Here is a 6,758-nt window from a genome sequence, read left to right as displayed (position 1 = left end):
ACCTACTTAAGCCTCAGCAATGGCAGATGCCCCTCCCCCAGCCTTGCTGCTGCCTTGCAGTTAGATCTCAGACTGCTGTGCTAGCAATGAGTGAGGTTCCATGGGGGTGGGACCCTCTGGGCCAGGTGTAGGATATAATCTCCTGGTGTGCCATTTGCTAAGACCCTTGGTAAAGCACAGTATTAGAGTGGGAGTTACCCAATCGATTTTCCAGGTGTTGTGTGTCTCAGTTTCCCTTGGCTAGGAAAAGGGATTCCCTTCCCCCTTGTGCTTCCCAGATGAGGTGATGCCTCACCCTGCTTCAGCTCTCATTGGTCGGGCTGCACCAGCTGACCAGCACTGATTGTCCAGCACTCCCCAGTGAGATGAACCCGGTACCTCAGTTGAAAATGCGGAAATCACCTGTCTTCTGTGTCGCTCACACTGGGAGCGGGAGGCTGGAGCTGTTTCTATTCAGCCATCTTGCTCAGGATCCATTATAGATTTCTTATATAATAAATATTGCTGTCTTGTATGAAAGTACTTTCAATGTACACAAATTGTGTGGCATCATACACTTCATTCTGTTCCTGACTTTTTCACTCAGCATTCTGGTTTCAAGTGTCTTCATGTTGCTGCACATATATCAAGACTGTTGTTTAATTGTTTTATAATACTCCCTAGTGCACATCCAGTACAAGCACTTCTCCAGGCACCCAGTAAGAAACCACAGATTGCTGACACCTCCCTGAAAAACAATGAACATCTTCATATATGCCCCATTATAGACCTGTGTGAGACTTTCTCTGGGATGAGAACCCAGACATCCCACCCATAACAATCTTCTGGATTCCCCATCTGCATTGCTGGGTCAGAGGATATGCATATTCTTAATTTGACCAAATAGGACCTCTCCAGTGTGACTACAGAGGCTCTCCAGTGTGACTACAACAGTCCGCATCCCCAACAGCACTGCTGAGGATCTTTACATCCCCCATCCCCATCTCCCTGCAACACTTGGCATGAGTTCCAGTTTTGTAAACTGTGCTCTGATAGATTTGAAGTTACTATTGTTGTTTAAATTTGCATCTCTTACAAATCCCAAACGAGTTTGAGCATCTTGTCATAAGTTAGATATCATTTAAAACTTATCCTTTTAGTTCCTTTTTCTCATGAATCACATGTTTTTTTCCTTTTACTAATTTTCTACTGTAATCCCCAAACTCTTCATCAGTTCTCTGTTACATGGCTATTTTCATGGAACAGAAAAGCTGATTTTGATGTAATTAAATACATCAATTTTAGCCTCAGGTTAGTGCTTTGGAGGTTTTCTATCTTAGATGGAATTCTACAATCTTTCCAGTAAATATAATGTTTGTTGTAGGTATTTGTCACATGACCTTTAAGAGTTTTTATTTTTAATCATGAAGTTATTGAATTGTATCCAATGCTTTTTCTGGCTGTATTATGATCATCCTATAGTTTTTCTCCTTTAGTATATTCATGTGGTGAGTTACATTGGCTCATTTTCTGATGTTGAATCAGCCTTGCTTTCTTGTTTTAAAGGATTTTTAATATTTTAATACAGTTCAGATCAGTGTTTGGTTCATTTCAGCTCCTTCACTGCAAAACCAGGGGCAGGGACTAGTTCAGTTTCTCTGCCTTCTCTTTGTCGGTGATGATCAGGGTATAAAGGAATCTGCTACATGGAACTTTAAACTTCACATTGTCCTTATTTTTCTTGATCTTGACAGATTTGGCATCCTTTCACCAGGCTGTAAGCAGAAAATCCTTGATTTATTCAATTTTCTGAGGCATGGTGATAAGGCACACCCAGTGCAGACTCATCCTTGCTTTTATGGAGACAAAACTTTCCTAATTTTGTATTATATCTAAGATAATAATATCTTACTTAATAAAAAAAATTATTGTTAGGGGCATAGCAAGATGGTGGAATAGAAGCCTACACCTTTCATCCATTTCACTGGAACACCAAATTTTAATAACTACCTGCCCATGGAAAAGCACCATCACAAGAACCAAAACTTAGGTGAGGAATCATAGTACCTGCTTTTAACTTCATATCACTGAACAAGGCATTGAGGAGTGCAGGAGAGAGTCTCCAATCATGGACACCACACTTTCCCCATCTGCTGGCAGCAGAGAGAGGTGCAGAGAGAGAGAGAATCTGTGCACTTTGGGGAGGGAAAATGCAGCAACTTGGGGATTTTACATTGAACTGGGTGCTGCCCCATCACAGTGGGGAATAAAGCCTTGCTGGCCTCAACCAGCACCTGCACACAGAGGGAGCATTTGGAATAGCCCTAGCCAGAGGGAATTGCTCATCCCAGTGGTAAGAACTTGAGTTTTTCAGCAAGCCTCACTACTGCAGGCTGAAGTGCTCTGAGGGCCTAGGTAAACTTGAAAGGCAGTCTAGGACACAAGGACTGCAATTCCTAGGCAAATCCTAGTGCAAGGCTGGGCTGAGAGCCAGCGAACTAGGGTGGTACCCAGTGAGAACTACTTGACCTAGGGAGACACTAGAGGGCGCAGCTAAGGAAGTGCTTGTGCTACTCCTCCCCCTAGGTCCAGGCAGAGCAGTTTGAAGCAATGAAAGTGACTCCTTCCTTCTGCTTGAGGAGGGCAGAGTGAAGAATAAAGAGGACTTTGTCTTGCATTTCGGAAACCAGCTCAGTCTCAGTAGGATAGTGTACCAGGTAGAGTCACGAAGCCCCTATTCCGGACACTAGCTCCCAAACCACATTTCAAGACATACCCTGGGCCAAAAGAGAACGCTCTTTCTTAAAGGGAAAGACCTGTCTGAGCAGGATTTATCATCTGCTAACTAAAGAGCCCTTTGGCCCTGAATAACCAGCAGTGATACCCAGGGAGTACACAATGGGCCTTGGGCTCTGAGACATGCTGTCTTCAGGGGAAACGCCACACATTTCCAGCTATGGCAACAATGGTGGGAGACTCCTTCTGTTTGAGAAAAGCAGAGGGAAAAGTAAATGGGACTTTGTCTTGCACCCTAGGTACCAGCTCTGCCACGATGGGGTAGAGCAGGCTCTTGGAGTCCCTGAGTCCAGGCCTAGGCTCTTGGATGACGTTTCTGGACATGCCCTGGGCAAAAGGGGAGCCCACTTCCCTGCAGGGTGAGTCCCAGGCCTGGCAGCATCCATCACAAGCTGACTGAAGAGCACTTGGGCTTTAAACGACATCAGCAGTGGCCTGGCAGAATCCCCCATGGGTTGGTGGTGGTGGTGGCCACAAAGAGAGGTCCCTCTGCCTGTGAAAAGGGAAAGGAAGAGCAGGAGGGACTTTGTATTGTGATTTGAGTGCCAGCTTAGCTGCCATAAAATAGAGCATCAGGTAATTTGCTAAGGTTTTTACTTCAATCGCTGACTCCCAGACAGCATCTCTGGACATGCCTAGGGCCTTGGGGAACTCACCACCCTGAAGGGAAGGGCCTTGAACAAGACTCAATGCTATGCTGGCTTCAAGTCTGCTCCAGTGCAGTCTCAGTAGTGGTGGCCACAGGAGTGCTTGCATCACCACACTCCCAGTTCCAGGTGACTCAGAACAGAGAGAAAGACTCTGTGTGTTTGGGAGAAAGTAAGGAAAATGAACAAGAGACTCTGTATGGTAATCCAAAGAATTCTTCCAGATTATATTCAAGATGACCCAGATGGTACCTCAGTGAGTCTACAAAAACTACAGCATTATTTGGATTGGGCACAAGTCCCTTTGAATATCTGGAAAGCCTTTCCAAGAAGGAAAGACACAAACCTAGACTGTGAAGACTACAATAAATACCTAACTCTTCAATGCCCAGACACCAACAAACATCTACAAGCATCAGTAATATACAGGAAAACGTGACACCACCAAATGAACTAGATAAGGCACCAGGGACCAAGCCTGGAGAAACAGATATATGATCTTTCAGACAGAGAATTCAAAATAACTTTTCTGAGGAAAGTAAAATTTAAGAAAACACAGAGAAGGAATTCAGAATTCTGTTAGATAAATTTAAGAAAGAGATTGAAATAATTAAAAAGAATCAAGCAGAAATTCTAGAGTTGAAAAATGCAATTGACATATTGAAGAATGCATCAGAATTTCTTGATAGTAGAATGGATCAAGCAGAAAAAAGAATTAGTGAGCTTAAAGACAGTCTATTTGAAAATGTGCAGAAAGAAAAAAGAATAAAAAGAATAAAAAACAATGAGCAGGCCTATAAGATCCAGAAAATAGTCTCAAAAAAGCAAATATAAGAGTTATTGGCCTTAAAGGGGAGGTAGGGAAAGAAACAGGAGTAGAAGGTTTATCCAAAAGGATAATATCAGAGAACTCCCCAAGCCTAGAGAAAGATTTCAACATTTAAGTACAAGAAGGTTATAGAACATCAAGCATATTTAACCCAAAAAAGACTACCTCAAGGCATTTAATAATTAAACTCCGCAAGAGATAAAGAATGAATTCTAAAAACGGCAAGAGAAAATAAACAAATAACATACAATAGAACTCCAATACATCTAACAGCAGACTGCAGTGGAAATCTTACAGGCCAAGAGAAAATGGTATGACATATTTAAAGTGCTGAAAGAAAAATATTTCATCCTAGAATAGTATATTTGGCAAAAATATCCTTTAAGCACGAAGGAGAAATAAAGATCTTACCAGACCAACAAAAACTGAGGGATTTCATCAACATCACACCTGTCCTACAAGAAATGCTAAAGGGAGTTCTTCAATCTGAAATGAAAGGATATTAATGGGCAAGAAGAAATCATATGAAGGTACAAACCTCAATGATAATATTAAGGACACAGAAAAAAACAGAATAGTATAACACTGTAGTTGTGGTGTATAAACTTCTATCAACTTAAGTAGAAAGATTAAATGATGAACCAATAAAAAATAATAACTACAACAATTTGTCAAGGCATGGACAGAACAGTAAGACATAAAGAGAAACAACAAAAAGTTAAAAAGTAGGGGGACAAAATTAAAGTGTATCCCTTCTTTAGTTTTCTTTTTGTGTGTGTGTTTGCTTATTTATGCAATCAGTTTTAAGTTATTACCAGCTTAAAATAATGGGCTGTAAAATAGTATTTTCAACCCTCATGGTAACTTCAAATTGCAAAACATACAGTGATAAACAAAAAATAAAAAAGCAAGAAATTAAATCATATCACCAGAGAAAATCACCTTCACTTTAAGAATGACAGGAAGGAAAAAAGGAAAATAAGACTGCAAAACAATGAGAAAATAGACCACAAACTGGCAGCAGTAAGTCCAATGTTATCAACAGTAATATTGAATGTAAATGGACTAAACTCTTCAATCAAAAGAAACAAAGTGGCTAAATGGATGAAAGAACAGGACGCAGTAATCTGTTGCCTACTAGGAACACACGATACACATAGACTGAAAGATACACATAGACTGAAAAATAAAGGGAAGGAAAAAGATATTCCATGAAAACTGAGCCCAAGAAAGAACAGGATTAGCTATACTTACATTATAAAAAACAAATTTCAAGACAAAAACTGTAAGAAGAGCCAAGAAAGTAATTATATAATGATAAAGTATCCATTCAGCAAGAGAATATAATAAATGTAAACATATATGCATCCAGCACTGCAGCAGCCACATTTATAAAGCAAAAATTATTAGAGATAAAAAAAGAGATTGACCCCCAACAAAATAATAGCTGAAAACTTCAACACCTCACTTTCCACATTGGACAGATCTCCCAGAGAGAAAATCAACAACAAAAAAATTAGACTTCGTGTGCACTATAGAACAAATGGACCTAATAGATATTTACAGAATGTTTCATCCAATGGCAGCAGGATATACATTTTTCTTCTCAGCATGTGGATCATTCTTAAGGATAGACCATATGCTAGGTCACAAAATAAGTCTTAAAATATTCAAAAAAATTGCAATAATATCAAGCATTTTCTCTGACCGCATGGAATAAAACCACAAATTAATAACAAGAGGAATTTTGGAAACTGTACAACCACATAGAAATTAAACAATATGCCCCTGAATGACCAGTGTGTCAATGAAGAAATTAAGAAGGAAATTGACATTTTTTTTTTAAACAAATGATAATAGAAACACAACCTATAGGATACATCAAAAGAAGTACTAACAGGGACATTTATAACTTTAAATGCCTATATCAAAAAAGAAGAAAAACTTTAAATAAATTACCTAATGATACATCTTAAAGAACTAGAAAAGTGAGAGCACACGAAACCCAAAAATTAGTAGAAGAAATGAGAAAATAAAGATCAGAGCAGAAATAAATGAAATTGAAATGAAGAAAATAATACAAAATGTCAGCCAGGCATAGTGGCTCATGCCTGTAATTTTATTATAGCACTTTGGGAGGCCAAGGCAGGGGAATGGCTTGAGCTCAGAAGTTTAAGACCAGCCTAGGAAACATGGTAAAAACCCATCTCTACAAAGAGTACAAAAATTAGTCAGATGTGGTGGCACACACACACCTCTGACCCCCTACTCAGGAGGATGAGGTGGGAGGATCACCTGAGCCCAGGAGGTCAAGGCTTCAGTGAGCTGTGATCATGCTACTGCACTCCAGCTTGGACAACATAGTGAGACTGTGTCTCAAAATAAAAAGGATCAATGAAACAAAAAGCTGGTTTTTTGAAAAGATAAACAAAATTGACAAGTCTTTAGCTTAGACTAAGAAAAAAAGAGAGATGACTCAAATAAATAAAAGCAGAGATGAAAAAGGA

At 39.7% G+C, this 6,758-nt stretch overlaps 1 pseudogene; it reads right to left on the bottom strand.

Moving 5' to 3' along the window:
• Nucleotides 1–1,585: 1,585 nt before the first annotated feature.
• Nucleotides 1,586–1,797, bottom strand: LOC135970797 (large ribosomal subunit protein eL38 pseudogene; annotated as a pseudogene).
• Between the last annotated feature and the right edge of the window lie 4,961 nt (nt 1,798–6,758).

Source organism: Macaca fascicularis, chromosome 5 (assembly GCF_037993035.2).
Source record: "Macaca fascicularis isolate 582-1 chromosome 5, T2T-MFA8v1.1".
Classification (NCBI taxonomy): Eukaryota; Metazoa; Chordata; class Mammalia; order Primates; family Cercopithecidae; genus Macaca; species Macaca fascicularis.
The sequence above is the reverse complement of the archived record's forward strand: the minus strand, read 5'-3'. Positions and strand labels throughout refer to the sequence as shown.